Consider the following 20124-nt stretch of genomic DNA (forward strand, 5'->3'; position numbering starts at 1 on the left):
GCGTCGCCTTCTCAAGTCTCTCGGAGTGGCCTCTGACAAAACCGGGGCCGTATTGTAAGCGGTCCGAGAAAACCGTTACCACTATTGCACTTACCGCCCGGTTTGCTGGTCCCCTGTCACGCCCACGTCAGAGCCACGTCGCTGCCACCCCGCCGTCGCATCACCCCATTCGTCCGTCTCTTCGCTGACATGTCCGCCACTTCAGCATATCCATGGACCAACCAGGACCTGCCACATCACCCGGTGACGTCATGCTGACGTCATCCGACTCCGACCCCACCCGATGACGTCATGCTGACGTCATCCCAAAAAGGCGCCAATATGACAAAAATCTATTTTTAGGCCAAAATTTCGTGTTTTTTCTACTTTTGCTGAAAGAGACTGTTGTTATTCCTGCATGTATTTGACGACCATACCAGCGCCAACCTGCACCGTTCAACTCTGAAACCGCGGGCGCCTCCGTCGTACCTGCATTTGCAACTATCAGTGACAATCCGCAAGGTATTTCTCGAAATTATTCTCTGCACCTGGTTTTTATCCAAATTTCTACAAACAAACTGTTAAGGGAGTGTTAAAACACTGAATTCACCGTCTAGTATCCAGTGACCTGCACCTATTTCCCTCTGGCAAGGCAACGAACAGTTTACGAAACCTGCATTTGACTGAAACAACCTGAATTCACAGGTAGCTCGCGCAATCGTGAGCTAGAAACCTCTGCTGGCTAAATTCACCATAGAAAAGTTCTGGTCAGCCCTGCTATTTGTCTTTATCAATCTGTTACACAGTATTTCAATTGCTGTGTGCTCAATTAACCCTCTGGTCCCTAAAATTCACACTTTCATTGTAAGGAATCACCTCTGTGTTGTTCTGCTTACTTCAACCAGTTCACCTGCAAGTCAGAAGCTTAATAGACCATGGAAACTCCAATTGCACTGAACATCAAGCCTCTCAATACCCCTCACAGGGAGTTAGAATGGAAAGCTCTGGGAGATATGGATTATCAGATGTTAGACTATTTTCCATTAGGCTCTAAATATAATATTCAGTTGCTAAATGAGTTGAAAGCCCAACACCTTAGTGGAGCTGATATCCTAGGGATTTGGGACTCAAACTTGCCCATCTACAACCTCCCCCAGGTAAATCCTATGCCAGAATTGATCCACAGATGCCAGGAGTGCTATGATCCATGCCAAAGAGCTGTTCTCAGCCCCACAGGCTCAATTCTGTTCCATATCACCCCAGAGAGCATAAATGAGATGCTGCATTTCCACACTGCAAAACCATTGACCCCCCTCTACATGCAGAACTTGATAAAGAAGGGGACTAAGTTGTCAAATGACCAGATCATCAAAATCAATCAGCTGTTCATACAACCAGGCTCTGAAGCCATCAGAACTCCTCCTATTGGATATGCATACTTAAATGAATTGGGCAGAATGCTAGTGGATTTGATTAGCTATGTCCTAGGGTTCAGGGGAGTGGAGGATGTGGATGATAGTATAATGGCAATGCTGTCTATATTCTCTCCTGGAAAGCCTCCAGCTGTACATTATGACTATGCCACATATATTGCAGATAGGATCCATGACCAGCTAATGAATCTACAAAGGGAAAGACTGTTCAGATACACTTCGTACATTTACCATCTATTCTTGTTTTATCAACCAGACAGCTTCCTCATTCCCCTGAAGCAAGTTAATGCCCAGGGGAATCCAAGGTCAGTTGTGTTTTGGACCTCTGTTTTTCATTGCACCTCTGTATCACCATACACATACTGTGAGTTCATAGACTTGTTCATTCATCCAGCTATGACATTATTGTATGGTGTTTCTCCTCCAAGGTTAACTGATGACATGAGGAGAATTCTCCATCTAAACAAAACCTACAGCATTGGTAATTGGTACTTTTACCAACACCACACAGTGATCAGAGTTTATGGCTGTGAGTTGAAGTCTTATAGGCTGCCAAGGTATGTCCCTATGAGACTTTTTGCCCTAGAATACTTCAGGCAATTTGGGAATGCCGACTACCTCCACTTCCAAAGTAAGAACAAGAAGGCGCAGTTAAAGGTAAGGAGCCAGCTGGGCCCTTTCCTATATAACAAAAAAGAGGAGGGATGGAAAGAGGCAAATAGTATCCTAGAGGCCCTCAAACTGCAAACTAGTTTTGAGTGGATACCCTATGACCCCAATCATTTTGTTTCCCTCAGGAGGATAAAATACAAATTGGGTACCTATTCACATATGAGGTTGCCTGAGATTGAGCAGTATGCCAATGCATTGAGCTGGAAAAGGGGCACCCTAGAAGAGGAAATTACTAGTGAAGAGCTGCTAGAAAGAGAGGCTAGAAATATTAAAAAAGAAGCTGACTTGGAAACTTGTGGACAGGTCCCCCTCTCATATCAAAGACAACTTGGAGCAGCTGCCTCATCCTCAACAACACATCAGCAAGCTGCCATGAATACTCCACAGACATCCAACAAAGGCAAAGAAAAGCAGATGGAACAGCCACCTCCTATGACTGAAGAGCAAATGGAAACACTAGTGCAACAACAAGAAGAAATGATGCAGCAGGAAGTGCAGCAACAAACACAACACCAACAGCAAGAAGAACAAAGACAGGAGCAGCCTGTCCAGCAAGAGAAAACAGTGGAAGCCCCTAAATCCACTGAACAAACTGTGCCTCCAAGGCAAGAAACTTCAGCTGAGGCATCAATCCTCCAAACTCCACAAAAGGAGGATACAAGCAGGAAAAGGGACAGAGAGACTCCCCTTACAACATCAGCAACTCATGGGGAGAAAAGACAGAGAATCAATCCCTTCTCAGAGGAAGAAATGCCAATAGGACAGTCTTTTGGTATGGTCCCACCCAGCAGGGAAGCATCAGCAAGTTCCTTTCAACAGGAACAGGATAGAGCAATGGGAGGAGAAGTGAGTTCCTCAAATCAGCAAAGGGAAGGTGGACTCAGTATTAAACAACAGTTCATCGACATTAAGAGGAGAAATGAGCCCATCAAGATACAGCTGTATAACCATCTGTTAAACATGGCTCCCACCAATCATCAAAGACTCATGTCTGCATATGATGTGCAGGAAGGCAAAATGATCATGAGTCATTTTATGCCAACAGTAGTGCAGCCCCAATCTGCCTCTGACTACTTGAGGACTAACCTGGAAGTCCTTGCCAAGGATATCCACCCAATGGACAAAATAGAACTGCATAAGCAAACGGGTGAGATGGTCTATGCTTCCCTGGCAGACCAAACATTGGATAACTACAGGCTACAAAATAGCCTTAACAACACAGCTGCTCAGCTTGAGTTGGAGAAGGCATCCTCTCAAGCAAAGGACAACAGAATTAGGTCCTTAGAAGACATCATCATAGAGATTGGGCATGATCCCAAAGATATCAAGGGCATACAAGAGATATTAAAATTGAGGGATGCAGACATGGCAGCCTTGAGGAGAAAGATCAAACTCCCAGCCACAATTCACCCTCAAACAGATGATGTTTCCCAACAAAGACATGATCAAGAGGCCACAACCTTGTTGATATCTCTGTACAAGCAGCTAATTCAAACCCAAGAAAAGCTGGGAGAATTAGAGGCTGCAAAAGCAGCACTACAGGCAGCCTTGAAACAAAGAGAAGAAGGTCAAACCTCCCAGCCTCCTCCTGAAGTAATCAACCTTGAGGAAGCTGCTCCAACTACTGCTCCTCCTCCTCAGCAAACAGAACCTACAGCACCAACTACATCGACAGCTGCACCAACAACAGAGCAGACTCATAGTCTGGATATGCAGAAGCTTCAAAATGAAATTCAAGTCCTGGAAGCTCAAATGTTAGAGCTCAATCAAGCCAAAGAATCTTTGGCTAAAGTAAATGAAAGATATGATAAGAGCAAACAGAATGTGGCTGAGAAGGAAAGAGAGATAAAAGCTCTCAAAAAGAGAACAACTGAGCTTGAGAAAGAGCTCACACTAGATAAGGTGACAGCAGAGCTCAAAACAGTCCTATGGGCCAATATTGGCTAGTCCATTACTGATCAGTGGCAGTTCATTGAGACCATAGATGAACAGTCAGCACTCATTACAAAGGAAAATAGGGAGATACACAGAGCAAGAGCAAGCCTTGGCAACATGCCTGATGCTGCCAATAGGATGATCAACATATTGAATAACAGGACAAGCTCTCAACTGACCACCATGGGAATTGCTCACAGGACTGAGACAATCTCAATGGTTAAAAGGGTCCTGACATTAAGAAACCTGGTTGGAACATTAGAAAGGAGAACCCAAGATATGCAGACCGAAATCAACAGGTTCATGGACAGGTTTCAGGCGTTACAAAACAGAGGCCTCCCCAGCATACTAAGCAGTGTGGGAAGACTGCTTACCCATGAAAATTATGCTAAAAGGGTCAATGCCTTTGCTGCAAGTCAAATTGCAGGACAGCCCAGCACTTCAGCAGAATCAGGGCCAGCATCAGGGCAGACTCTTTACAATAGGGTGGAAAACCTGTTTTTCATCATGAACGAGATCAATCATCTGTTCGATGTGCCTCCAAATTTCTATAAATATACAGAAGCAGATGAAACCGTAGAGACAATTGTGAAGCACCAATTGCCCACACAGGAAGTCTGGAATAGATTGACACAGCTAATATTATCAAGCCAGAACCTGTAATGTTATGTTTTGTCAAATTTATAAGTGATCATACACACGGAAAATTTTGGTAGATAAGCATACAAAGGAAGGATGAAAGGCTGAGCCAACTCAGCAGGGCTATTCGGTCACCACAGCAGCAAGCACAGTCACAGGTGGCAAGGCCGAGAAGATACAACGCAGCAAACGTAAAGGCACATTTTCCAGCATTAAAGCAAAGCGTCCCAACCGACTCAGTGACCTCCAAAGGTCAAAATATCCTCTGACAGACTTAAAGAGCAGTTATGTTGCATTCAAAGCTGTAATAACTTCTTTTCTACCTTTCTGTACGAAGTAATGAAGATATTTCTCTCTCAGATGACTCAATGCCTGAGATATTTTGTATAAACATTTCTATAAAGTCCCCTTTGCATGAGTTTGCAAGGGTTGTTGTTGATTTCATTTCTATACTTCTGTTGCTGTACAACTCTCAGAGAAATAATACAAAAGGTGGATGGAATTTCCAAAGCTCTGTGTTCCTTGATGCACTGTGGTGGCTGGCTGATTGTTACAGGATTCCTGCATGTTTCATAGCACAATAAGTCTTCTTTAAAACTTTGTGTTATATGTTTTCTAGTCTTTCACCTTCTTTCATGTTTATGAGTTTTTACACTTAATGGCAAAGTAAAAGAATAGTTCCAGGATTTAATCACAGATTACCCTGAACTCAATCTAAGCTGTTATAAATGTTTTCTTCAGATAGAGTAAATAAGGTGTAATTCTTAATTGCTACACTTTTCAAGCTATATCTATCACTGTGATAAATATTTTCAGGAATTCAAGTTTGCTCCTGAGGCATCTATCTCTTTCCCACACCCCAGCTTAGTGGAAAATTCTTGAATGCTTTTCACTGGTTGTTCACATGTCACCATCATAATCTAACTTTGTTATATGAAGTATTTAAATTGCCCTGTAATTTCAGCAAATCATCTCAAGGTTTCTAAACACTTGTAGCCACAGACTCCATTGCCCAATGAAATAAACTCATCTGCAGATTGCACACTTCAAGTACAGAAAGATATCCCTCAACCAAAGTACAAAAATAAACACCCTCATTTCATAGCTAGCCTAAAATCTCCACAAAAGAGAGACAAATTATAAAGAGAGAGCCCTCTCTGATTACAGTGTGGCTAGGCACTGTAATCCAAAGATTGGTTAGTGGTTACCCCGGCTGTATTCCCTTAGAGTCAAAGGGAACAACCTGGGTGTTAACAGAAGTAATAGCTCATATGTTAGCTATGATATCGTAGAGCTTAGTTATTACGGAAAGCTTAAGCACTAACGGGAACGGGATGGGATTTCGCTAGGCAGGCAGTGAGTGAATGAAAATGAAGCGACCTTTGTGAAAACTGCACCCACCTGCTGATACATCCTTTGTCATTCCGAGTCAACTTATTACTTCTGTCAGAGTTGTTGGAGTTGGCCAGTCCCGGACGACTCGAGTCTTCTCCGGATCTATTCCGACTCCTTCTTCTCCAACGATCCCAAACAATAGATTCAATGAGTTCTTGCCAATACCCACGATCGCTGAATAAGAACATTAAACTGAAGGCCGCCATCATGCCCCCGACAGGGCTCGACTGTTAAGGCCGCCATCGTGAGCCTGCTGAACTCTTTTTTAGTTACTTATTTGAGAGGGGCCACCTTATTTTGTATTTTAGTGATGATCTCTAAGTGCTTTACTAAAAAAGGCTATAGGTTTCTCACATCCCTGATCATCCTTTTGTAATAAAACAGCTGCTATGGTGTGTTTTGATGCAAAATAAAAAATGATGAAGTCTCTATCAAATTGAGGACTGGTGAGGACCGGTGTCCTGGTTAAGGCCATTTTGATTTATTCAAATAATTTCTTGGCCTCTACTATCCATTTGATACTTGAATCCTTTTTAAGCATGTTATTTAGTAATCTAATAAGTTCTGCTAAGTTAGAAATGAATCTTCTCAAAAAAATTATCTTCCCTAGGAAAGCTTGAAGTTCTTTGATACTTCTTGGATGAGGTATCTGTAGAATAGCTTCAATCCTAGAGGGGTCAATTCGAATGCCATCCTTGGAAATGATGTGACCTAAAAGTTTACCTTCCTCCAAATCGAACAAGGACTTCTTTGGATTTAAAGAAATGCCATATTTTCTGCATGTTAAAAAGACTTGTCTGAGATGGTCCAAATGTTGTTGATCTGATTTAGAAAAAACAGTTAGATCATCCAAATATATAACAAGAAAATCATGAATTTCTTTGGCAAATGCAATGTCCATTGCCCTTTGGAAAGTTGCTCCTGCGTTTTTTAGTCCAAATGGCATTTTGATGTACATAAAAGTGCCCCATGGTGTTGTAAGCAGTTTTCTCTTGGTCATCAGGATGAACCAAGATCTGATTATATCCTGAAAACCCATCTAAAAGTGAAATTCTAGAACAACCCACTACCCTTTGCAAAATATGATCCATTTTGGGTAAATGGTAGTTATCTTTAAGAGAGACCTTATTCACATTCCTCAAATCAATGAATAACCTTATTTCCCCAGTTTTCTTCCTAGTGGGTACCAAGTTGGATACCCACTCTGAAAATCTGATAGGGGCAATTATCCCTGCTTCATACATACGTTTAATTTCTTTTTCAATCAATGGTAATAATACAGGGTTGATTCTTCTGAGTTTTTGTTTAAAGGGATTTTGATTTTCTTTCAGAGGTATAGTATGCTGAATAATGGAGGTGTCATAGGACTTCAAATCCTCATAACTCCAGGCAAAGACATCTTGGAATTCTCTCATAAGTTCAACATATTTTAATTTCTGATCAGGAGGTAAGGAATTTGATAGTTTTATCATCTTTGGATTGTCCTCTGTTCCTAAATTGTATTCTTCAATATCTGCTTTTAATGGTTCCATTTTAGGTTTCTTGGGAATGTCATTAGAATCAAACAGATCTTCTAAAGGAGTCAATCCTTTAGGCAAATGATTGTCTTTTAAGTTGATAACCTCTGTTTCTTCTTCAATTATCTCATCAAGGTCCATTTGTTTTAGGTCTTGAACTTCTTTTTGTGTGAATTTTGTCGGATGAAGCATGTTTACTAAACTTTCTTCCAAAATGTTTGTTTCTACCTCATCTATCTGATTAGAATTAATGATTGTATCAACATCTATGTAACTATTAGAAAACTCTTGATCTAAAGTTAAAAAGTTATTAATCTTCTCATCACTATCAAAAACCTGCTAGTTCTTTAGATTATCAAGTATGGCTAGTCTGTGCCTAATTTTAGTAGTAAACTGATGATTAGGTTCGAAAGGTAATTTGTAGGTGTTGGCAAACATTGCCAGGCTGTGGGCTTGCAAGTTGTGTTTTCTAGGGATTGTGGCAAGTTGTGTTTCCAGAAAATTATTGAGAATCTCTATAATTGTTCCTCTGTAATATCCTAATCTAGGTTCTCTAGTTAAATATTTCCCTTTGATTTGTTTAATGATTAATTCAGAATCTCCTATGACAGATACTCTAATTGCTCCTAATCTTTTAACAAGTTTGAGACCCAGCAAGAGAGCTTCATACTCTGCCATATTATTGGTGCACTTAAAATTTAATCTGTAGGCATGGCCTTCAGCATGATTGTTTTCTAAATTGTATACCCAAAATCCTGCTCCTGCCCCTAGTTTATTGACTGAGCCATCAAATTCTAAATGCCAAAGAACTTCATGCTCATAATTGGTGTAAGGGGTGGTAGGAATTTGTTTAACAATGGGATCTAGTTTTTCATTCTCATCTGGTTTTTCTTTGGTATCTGATATTTCTTGGAGCTGAACATTTGATTTTTCTTTTTTAATTTCTTTTGGTTTTGCTGCTAAAACTTCTAAGTTATTGGAAGGATTGGTTTCGGCATTGTAAAGAATGAATGAGTCCATATCAGAGTGTACTGAGTAGATGGGGGAATTTTGTGGGTTTTCCTGACTACTTACTACATATTTCATCAATGTTTCTCTATATAACTTCTTAGGTTGGCCGAAAACCGAGATAGTAGCATAGGACATGTCCAATTGAAGAGATCCTTGAAGTTTTGCACCCCAGGATCTGGACAATAACATACCATATTTTGGTGGTATATCTGCTACCACTATATCCATTAAAATTGTTTTTGTAGGGTATTGAACCAATGAGACACACAAGTCTTTTATCAATCCTAAACATCTTACCTGGCTAGAATCAAAAGAAAAGAGATCTTTGTATGGTCTAGTGATGTCTAGGTCTAGTTTTTCCATTACAGACTTGGGCATAAGGTTATGAGATGCCCCAGAATCAAACATGGCATTGTGAAGGATTTTATCATGTATGTTTAAGCTCACATAGAAGGGAGGAATTCCTCCTTCTAATGGTTTTCCATTCACTTCTGGGCCAAAGATTAATTCTGGCTGGTCATCAAAAACATTAACTGAATCTTCAGTTCCAGTAATTTTGAGTGATCTATTGATTTGACTTCGGTAGGCATCATGTTTAGCTAATTCAGATAATGGAACAACAATTTTTAGCTTACCTACTTCAGTTTCTAGATTAAATGGTTTTTCAGTTTGGGCTTTTGGGTTTCGAATAGTAGTATTCTCTTTGTTTTCTGTGTTTTTTTTTTTTTCTTTTTAGGAGTGGGGTTATGGTTTGCAGTTTCTCCTAAATCAACTTCTGGTGGTTCTTCCACATTTCCTTTGGAAGGAAGAGAAGTGGAGGGTTGTTTATTGTTTGGTTGATTATCAGAGACATCTTCAATTATTGGGTTAGAAGGATTAGGGTCTAATCTAGAAAGAATATGTACAGGTGTAGTGACTATCTTACCTTTTATAGGTTGTTTCAGAGTCTTTTGCTTGTTTGCTTCAGGAACATCAATTCTCCTACTCCTTAGGTTGTATTGCTTATGCACCTCATAGATGGCTGTGTCATATCCTTCCCTAAAGTCAAATGATTCACCTGACTGAGTTTGAAATTGTTTAAGCATGTGGGCCTCTTGATCCTATTGTGTCAAGAAAACTTCTCTTTCATTACTGAGTCCCATTAGATTAATTTGAGTGTCTTCTACTGGTTCATCAGAGTTTGAAGCTTCTGCATAGTTCTCCTGGAAAGGAGGTCTGATATTTTGGTCAGGGCCATTTTTCCCAGTGTTCTGATTTTGATTTTTTCTGAAATTAGGAATTCTCCCTGTGTTGGTTGGTTGACCATCCCAGGGAGCTTTCCTTTCAATTGTTTCTACTCTATCCCCTAGCCTATCCATCTCTTTAATTATGGCATCTAGTTTCTGCTCAAAGGGTTAGGATTCTTCCTTCAATGGTATTCTCCTTTCACTCCTAACCTTGGCTCTTTTAGACATCAGGTTGGCTTCAACACTGACAGCTATGCTTTGCATATCTTCCAAAGTATGAGGAGATCGTTCTCTTAGCTGGAAGGCCATGTTAGAATCAAATCCATCAGGGAATTTGATTAAGGCTAAATCAGGTGGGGGTCTCAGGTTTTGAGCGATGGAATTATAGACATTGTTGAATCTAGTGCAGTAATCATGCACAGTTTCTTGTGTTCCTCTCTTTAGGTTTTCATACTCAGATAGAATTTGAAGGGGATCTTTCTTTTTCTCCCATCGGTGTAGGAATTGTCTATAGAGAGTTTCTAGGCTGTCTATACTATTTGCTGGTAGAGCTCTAAACCAGGTTCTGACTTCCCCAATTAAACTTTGAACAAATATTCTCATTCGCGCATCATCAGCATCTATCTCAAAAATTTCAAAATTATCAGTCATATTTTTGGTGTGTTGCTAGGCTGTATAGGTACCAGTACCATCAAATTGAGTGATCTTACTTTGGTAATCCTGGGGCATTGCACCCAGGTTTGCTAGTAATACCAGGGGAGCATATCTGTTTGCCATTACTGCAGGTAATGGTGAAACAACAACTGGGGTTGGGATAACAATGGATGTTTGGGTTGTGGATGGAGGGGTAAAAGGGGTGGTCTGAGGTGGAGTGGTTTGAGGTTGAGATGTATGAGGAAATGGTAATGAGCTTGCAGAGGCAGTAGTGATTACAGAGGGATTGGGTGTTCTTTCAGAGGTAAGATCAATTAGAGTGAGTTCTGCAAATTTCTATCAATTGACAAATTAATAGCTTCAAGTTGTAATTCTTCGATGAATACTAGGTCTGGGACTAGGTAAATTAATTTAGAATTGGATAAAGTCCTAAACAAAGAGGTCTCAAAGTATTTGTCAAAGGGTTGGTCTTCAAGATAAATCCACCTAACATGACAGGATGTTGATCTGTAGGTGGGCCGAGAACTAGCAGAACTTTCTTGACTTTCTTGTCTCCTAAGAATTCTGGGGATCAGATTGGGGTTCTCAAACACTTGTGGTGGATTGGGATCAAGATTAGCTCTAGTGTAATGAGTCCTTTCTGAAGCCAGGTTTTTAGGTTTTGTTTTTGGTTTTTCTTAATTGATATCAACAAATAACTTCTATGATTTCTTTAAGAGGCTTTAGATTTAGGGTTTAAACTTTCTTAAAGATTTATGACTGAGGAACTGGTTTCGCCAGTATGGTTGCCACTATGTTAACACTCAACTTTTCCTTGAAGTTGTAAGAAGAAGGAAAGGAGTTTTAGGTAAGCACAAACCAACTTTTAAGTACAGAATCTAGCCAATCTGTACTCAGAGAGGGCTCTCTCTTTAAGATTTAGCTTTGTTTTATAAGATATTAGGCTAGTTATGAAAGCTTTGGGGTTTTGATTGTGATTGGTGGTGGATTCTTAGACATTTATATAGACATTATTTTGGAATAAAGTGTTGTTGAACAACTCTTGTATGGCTGGCTGGATGAAGAAATAAAGCAAAGGACTTTTTACAGGATTCATGTGTCAAACATTGGACAAATAAGTATTCTATATCTCATGTGTTATTGTTTTCTGGTTTAATATTTCATTCATGTTTCATATCTGAATATTAAAACGAAAAAGTATATTTCAGAAAGTGCTTAATTGCAATCTGTCTTTAAAATCGTTTTTATTCTAAATGTTTTCTTCTAAGCTATCATAGGCAAGGAATTCTTAACTGCTCTTTGCTTCTTAGTTTATCATTGTGGTCATTTAATAAGAAATTCTTAATTGATTTTTATTAATGATCAACCACTTTCCCTCTTCTTAAAATATGTTGAAGGATTCTTAATTGCCCTTCCTCCCTTTTAAGACCATTCCACTCTTTCAAGTTACCATTTGTCCCTGTTTAGCTATCTTGCCCTGTGAAGCCCTCCTTTGTTGAATCATCCAAATCCAGTTTAGCCATCCGCAGTTGAATCCATAGCCCAATGTCCTGAAATACTCAATCTATCCATCTGCTCCTGAATTCCACCATCAATCACAATCAAAACCCCAAAGCTTTCATAACTAGCCTAATATCTTATAAAACAAAGCTAAATCTTAAAGAGAGAGCCCTCTCTGAGTACAGATTGGCTAGATTCTGTACTTAAAAGTTGGTTTGTGGTTACCTCGGACTCCTTTCCTTCTTCTTACGACTTCAAGGAAAATCTGAGTGTTAACAGAGGGATCTATCTTCAATTAACCACCCCCTACTATATGACCCAAATAATTCAAAGATGTTTTACCAAATTCACATTTTGAGAGTTTAACATAAATTTTTTCTCTTTTTAAAACATCTAGAGTCTACTTGACATGCTTTAAATGTTCCTCCCATGTTTTACTAAATATAAGAATGTCATCCAAATATACAATTACAAAATCATCAATGAATGGTCTGAGTACATCATTCATTACTCTCATGAAAGTAGCAGGAGCATTAGTTAAGCCAAAAGGCATAACCAGCCACTCATACAATCCTTGCTTTGTTTTGAAAGCAGTCTTCCATGCATCTTGCTCTGCAACTCTAACCTGATGATAGCCACTATGCAAGTCCAACTTGAAAAAATAAACAGCTTCTTTCAACTGATCCAGTAGATCATCTATTCGAGGAAGGGGATAATGATTTTTTATCATTATCTTATTCAGTGCTCAGTAATCAATGCACATTCTCCATGAACCATCTTTCTTTCTCACCAAGACGATTGGAGACCCACATGGTGAAGTGCTAGGTCTTATAAACCCTTTCTCGAGCAGCTCCTGTACCTGCTTCTTGATTTTTGCATTCTCTAAAGCGGACAACTAGTACATTTTGATGTTAGGCAATGGAGCATCTTGCTGCAAATTAATATCATGTACTATTTCCTTTTGGGGTGGCAGACTTTTAGGTTCTTGGAATAATATATCATATTCTGAAACAACTATTTCTAGACCAGCCTGTTGTTTAGCATTACAACCCTCAAATATTTTGGTTTTATCAGGTTTCTTTTCCTTTACAACCATTAGTAAAAATTGCTTGCATGAATTTACAATTCTTTTCATATGCCCTGAGTTTATGAGAGTATAATTATTTTTGAGTTTGTGAGCTCTTACAATATATTTGATTCCATCTTTAACTAGTTGATACTTGTTTTCTACTCTATAGAAAATTGCTTTCCTATCATACAAGTAAGGACTTCCTAAAACAATTCCACATATATCCAAAGGAACTATATCTAACTCAACCTCATCTACAAATGCTGACCCAAATGAAAACTTAAGTTTGCATTGTCTAGTCACTTGTAGTTGTGCTTTATCACATAACCAACCTAGTGGATATGGCCTCTTGTGAGGTGTAGTTAGTAATCCCAACTTCTTCACAATTGCTTCATAAATTAAATTTACTTGTGAGCCACTATCAAACAAAGTATCAATCTTTTGATGCTTGGAAATAACTCGAATATGAAAAAGCTCAAGTATTTTCCTCTCATTTTCTTCATTATCAGTAGATTGTGCAGAATTACTAGTAGATGCTTCAGAATTTTTACCTTTTATACCGGTGGCTGCAATGGTTGTTTCATCTCCCGAGTCTGACCCCAAATATTTTTGAGAAGCTGCAACAGTATTCTTCTTCTTGCCCTCGAACTTATTAGGTTTCAACTCTGGATGCAAAATCCAGCAGTGTTCATTATCACTCCCATCCTTTTTACAGTGAGTGCATGAAGACTTTGTCTTTTGTACAACATTAGCCTTCCTCTCTTTCCATTTCTGTTTTCTTTTCTCCTTGTTCTTGCTTGCAGTGGGTTTGGATGATCCCCCAACTTCTGGGACCACATTCTTACCTCTAGCCTCTAAATGGGTAGCTTGAACAGAGACCTCATCTATGCTAGTAGGGTTAAACATGAGAATGGTATGTCTTAAATAACTGTGTAGACCACCTATATACTTCAGCAGAGTTTCAGGTGAGTCTAAAGAAATGCCTAGAATCAATGCTCTTTTCCTAAATTCTTGAGTATACCCTTGTACACTTTTCCCTTTCAATTGTCGAAGAGTTTGCTAGCTCATCATGGCTTGTTGCATATAAGCTAGTGGATAGAATTGCTTTTTAATTGCGGAAACAAATTCACTCCAGACAGATAGAATTTTACCATGCTTCTTCATGTCAGCTTGTGTTCGACCTTCCCACCATACCAAGGCAGTTCCTCCAAGGCGTAGGTTGGCCAGCTGAATCTTACTTCTGTCTGAGTCAATATTCTGCACCCTGCAATACATATCAATCTATCTAATCCAATTGTCCAGCTTCTCTGCATTTAACTCTCCATCATAGATAGGCAAATCAAATTTAACATCTAATTTAATCAAATATGTCCTCTTCTTGTTTTCAGGGCTATTAGGAGGTGTGTGAAAGTTTTCTTCTTTCCCTTTTCCTTTAGAGTGGTCATGGAGGAGAGATTCTTCTTCTCCTTTATCTTTGGAGTGTGATGAATCTGCATCTTTACCTTTCTTAAATTCCCTATACATTTCCTCTACCATGGACCTCATGGCCAAGAAACTATCTATGAATTGGGGGTCTGATCCCAAGGGACTTTCTTCTGACATTTTCTTCTTAGGATAAACTCTTCCAATTTCGTGGTTAGTTTCAACCAACTCTTCTTATCCTAATTTGAGCTTTGACCTAGCTAGCTTTCAACAACAAAATTCCAGCACAAGCTTGTCTAACCTTAACAACCTATAGCTCTGATACCACTTGATCTGAAATCACCCGTGAATGATCTCAGTTAATTAATGAAGGTATTACAGACTCATGTGCTGGTGTGTGCCTATGTTACTTTATGCAATGGATCGATAAGATTTCGAAATACACAGACACTTGAAGCAGTAAGAGAAACACAATAAGAAAACACATAAACACAACAAGTTTAATAAGGAGTTCACCCAATCCTCCTGGGCTACGTCTCCTGGTCCAGCCTTCAGTGGTGGCCTTTCTATTGTGTCTTAAAAAGCAGAGTTTTTACAACAGTGAGCTCAATTTGAGTCTCACTCAACAGATGATGATCAATAGGATGGTACTTGGATTCCCCAAGTCTCTAGAGTACACAGACTCCCCTTACTGAATCTCAACCTCAACTGGTCACAGTGGTATGAGTCCAATCTGAGACTCAATACCTGACAGGTTTACTCAGAGGAGTTCGCTTGAACCTCTCAAGCCTTCTCTGGAGTTCACAGACTCTCGCACTCTCTCTATCTCTATCTGGCTCGATACTGCCTTTGCTCTGCAGGTCAACTCGGCTTTCTCTGTTCTTTGCACATCTGCTTGTCCTTCTCTCTGTCAGTTCGTGGCTTAAAGCCAATCCGCTCTCTGACTGTTCGTTTCCACTTCCCGGCTGTCTGGATCTCATGCCTCTGTCTGTTGGAATTCCCCTGCTCTGCGTCATCATCACTCTATAACGCTTCACAGAGAGGTGGCCACATGTTTCCCCACGAACTGAGTGTCAGTTCTCTTCGAACGGTCGTTATTTCCATTGTTCCAAGATTGCCCGCGAAACTGTTTCCTCTGCCAACTCATAGGCCATGCCAAATCTCAAATCTTATCTGCCTCAGCCCATTTCCCCGTCGAATTCGGTCATCCATCGGATTGTTTCTATGCCGTTGATCTGGACCCTCCAGATCCTACGGTCTCCGTCCATATCGAGCGGATAAGTAGCATGCTTTTTACCCGTCCGATGTGAGCGGTTTTCTCTCTCATCCGCCGGACGCGTGTCACCCATTGTATGGCATCGGGCGGGACTCGGTCGAACCCGCTTACCGCTTGAGGCCCTTCCGATATCCTGCGGGTTTTAGCGCGGGGCCCGCCTCTGACGGAATCAGCGAATTACATACGTTTTTATACTTCTCCTTGGGACGAAGCGCTTGGGGGCTTTCCTTCACTGAGGGGGACGCCCTACGATACGCGATTAGCGCTAATCGCGTATCAGAAACTGCCTCTATTTTTGGATTTGACCTTCCGTTTGTCAATTTGCGCCAGCGCGTGGTTACCATGGGCCAACGATCTGCGCGCTTTGACCGAGGGTCCTCGTTGCTCCATGCTGATCACAAACTGCCATTGTTTAGAGGTTATTTCTGATAAGCTCGCCATCCATAAGACTTTGAAACTTCGCCATGAGTTTTACAGAGTTCAAGAAAGTTTTAAGAGTGTTTAAGGATCCAATTCGAATAAAAAAGGCATGACCAAAGATTCATAATGACCCTCAAGAGTTCTAAATGTTATTTTCAGAATGTCTTCAGTCTTCATTTTGATTTGATGATATCCTGAACGAAGATCCAACTTGGTGAAGTAAATTGATCCATGCAATTCATCCAATAATTCATCAATGACAGGAATGGGAAATTTATCTTTAATAGTGAGCTTGTTGAGCTCCCTATAATCTCGACACATGCACCATGATCCATCCTTCTTGTGCACCAATGCTACTGGAGCAGAGAAAGAACTTTGACTAGGTTGAATTATACCAGCCTCTAGCATTTTTGCAACCATATGTTCAATTTCACTCTTTTGGGCATAGGGATATCTGTATGGCCTGATGTTCGGAGGAACACTTCCTGGAATCAAATGAATAGCATGATAATGATCACGAATAGGTGGGAGACCTTTGGGAGTCTCAAATACCTTGGAATGATTGTCCAAGACTTTTTGGATATCTAGATAAATAGATGGTTTCTATGTGGGAACCTCTAGCGAACATAATTGTGTAATTACACCTCGTTGTTCCTTCTTTAGAATCTTTGTCATACCGTCAGAGATGATTATCTTTCCTGGTTTCCCTGCAATACCCCTTAATTCAACTTCCTTTCGTTCCGCACAAAATTTCATGAAAAGTTCTTGAAAATTAAAAGCTATTGTACCGAAGGATTGTAGCCATTGGACTCCTAGTACAATATCAACACCACCCATTGGAATGGAAAGCATTGGGCTATTCAATACATATTCTCCCATGGATAGCTTGATATTATGGCGCTTTCCAGAGAAATTCATGGTTCCTCCACTTGCAACCATTGCTTGACACTCTGGTGTTGGATATAGGAAGCAATTCAATTCCTTTGCTATCTTACAATGAATAAAATTATGGGTACTTCCCGAATCAATCAACACTATTACCTTTTTCTTCTTGATATGTCCTTCTATCTTGATAGCTTGAGGAGTGGTAATTCTAGCCAATGCATTACAAGATATGGTCAGATTCATTTCTTCTTTATCTAGGGTTTGTTCCTGGAGTATATCCTCTTCTTTCGACATTTCTTGTTCATTTTCTTCCTCCTCTTCACAATCTATGTAGAATAATTTCTTCTCAGCACACTTATGACCTTTAGTGTATTTGCTATCACAACTGTAACAAAGCCCTTTTGCTCTTTTTTCTTCCAATTGTTGTGGTGTCAACCTTGTAGGTTGTGGAAGGCTAGGGGCAACAACACTTCCATCTTTATAGTTGTGAGTCGTAGGCTTCCTGGTTTCCATTTTTCTTGCTAACCTGAATGCCTTCTCCAATGAATCAGGCACCCAAAGGCGAACCTCATGCTGGATATTATCCTTTAAAGTCCCTATGAACACATCAATCCTATGCTCCTCTGGAATATATTTTACCCTTATGTTCAATTTTTGGAAGTCCTCAATGTGCTCCATCATTGAACCCTTTTGTTTGAGATTTATCAATTGGCTAAAAAAGGTGTTGCTTTTTGTATCCTCATAATGTGTTATCATTTCTTCCGTAAAAATTGCCCAAGTGACAATTTGTTTACGAGAGCAAAGCCATCGATACCATACAAATTGATTTGGTTCCAAATATAAAGTTGCAATACATACCTTTTGTGTGTTTTGCACATTATGGAGATCAAAAAATTGCACCATCTGTAGTATCCATGTTCCGGGATCCTTGCCATCAAACTTCCTCATATCGATTTTTGGAACATGGTTGGTCTTCAATCCAACATTAGAGTCTATGAAATCATGATTAACATTTCTTTTGTTCTCATCATGAGTTTCCTTTACTACTCTTTCACCATTAGTGACCATTTCTTATAGCAACTTATTCAAATTTATCTTCAATTCTTCCATCTTATCGTCCATGCCATTCATCTTAGCTTCCATGCCATCCATCTTAACTTGCATGCCATTCATATTAGCTTCCACGCCACTCATCTTGGCTTCATTTACCTTTAGTGAGAGTGAAATTTGTTGTACTTGGTCTTGTAATTTTGATATATCATGTTGCATTTCTTCCTCTTCGTTTTTTCACTTTGTAAGAGCTCGATATTGAATCTGTTGTATCTCTATAACTGTGGATCTTGAATATCTGAAATCTCATCCTACAGTAGCCCTTTGAGTCCTCTTTCTAACCCCACAAGTTTGATCAAGATTGGATTCTCCAAGGAAGAGTTATGCCAAATCTCCCACGGTGACCTGATTATAAACTAGTTCGCATTCTAGGGTTTCGCTGCTCCAAACAGGTCATCGTGGCATTTTCGCTATAACTTTTTTTTTTTTTTTTTTCTGCGACGTTTCAGAAGCTACAAAAAAGCCCATTTGAGCTGAAATCGTTCTGAACTTTGGGTTTGAATTTCAGAGCTTGTTTCGCTATATTTACGGAGATATGATGTGAGGAAGTTAGGGTTTTTGCAGACTCTCGAATTACATTCCAAACAGGTGACCTAGGGAAAATCCTCATAACTTTTGTTTTGAGCATCAAATTGAAATTTCGTAAAAAGTTTCAAAAAGAGGACGACCTGTAGTTTTCGGTGTATCCGTTTTAGGTAGTAAGGTCGAAACAGTAACACGTGGCATGCCGTACAAGTTCACTTTGATACCAAATGTTAGGAAACCAACTCACAAAAATATAGAAAAGATTGATCAACACCTTAGAATTCAGCCTCTTCAAGGGGGAAACCTCCTTTACATTACACAAATGAACAATTCTTGGATGATACAAATGACTAAACCTCACTTCTATATATAGGAGTCTAAGGGGTCACAATGTAATCAAGCCGACATAACAGTAATAACATAAGGGCACAAAAATAACAATAGTGGGTTTCTATGGGGCATACTAATAACAATATGGGGACAATAGGGGCACAATAATAACAATAAGGGATACAATGACAATAGTAATGGGGGAATCACTAGTATTATAGGGGCCTAACACTCTTCCTTTTGTAGCTCTATTTCTCCAAGTTCCTTGGCCTGGGGGTCTTCTGTTGTTGGCAACTTCAATTGCTTCTTTAATGTTTCTATGTCAACATTTTTCTTTTTGATTATCTCCTCCATGGATTTTGAATTGTCTGGATCAAAGCCTACTTTGATCACCATTTCCTCCAAGTATTTGATTCTAGTATCTTTGGCAAGTGAGGACACTTTCTCTAATTTGAGCTGAGACTGCACATTATTCAAAGTAAGTTGTAGTTTAGAGGCAGTGATAGCAGTCTGTGTAAAAGTAGAGTATACCATTTCTCCAGCCTGCCTATGCATATCTATTTGATCTAAAGGATGGACATCCTTTGCCTCAAATTCAAAAGTGGTTTGTTTGAAATCTGCTGCTGACTTTGGTTGAGGGACCTGGGCCTGCAAAAATTCCATATGCATCCTTCCCTTCTCTGTATCATATGTTGAGATGAGTCTGTGCTGGATGGAGGAAGATTGCTTCCTGAATTGAGCAGATATATTATCATGAATGGCTTCATTCCTCTGCTTAATCTCCTTGTATCTCTGAAAAATGTCCAACTGCCTCTGCTCCGTGGATGATTCTAGTGTCTGAGGTATAGTAGTTGGAATCTCTTTAGTAGTGGAGGATGATGGGGACTCTGTAGTACCACTGTCCAACTTAAAAGTCTTCAAACTTGAGAGCACAATAGTGCCTTGTGTGTCCTCTAGTGATGGGAAGTCTATTTTAGAGCCTGTTTTAATCTTCTTAGTGTATATTTTGAATTATTTAGCTGAGACTTCTGTGATTGATGGAGAATCATCATCTCTTCTTTCTTATCTATTTTTTCTCTAGGTATGGGAGTCTCTGAAGCTATCTTGGAAAGTACCTGCTCCTCGG

The sequence above is a fragment of the Pinus tabuliformis genome, chromosome 7 (assembly GCF_031772625.1).
Source record: "Pinus tabuliformis cultivar Carrire ecotype Pingquan chromosome 7, CPIR1, whole genome shotgun sequence".
Lineage (NCBI taxonomy): Eukaryota > Viridiplantae > Streptophyta > Pinopsida > Pinales > Pinaceae > Pinus > Pinus tabuliformis.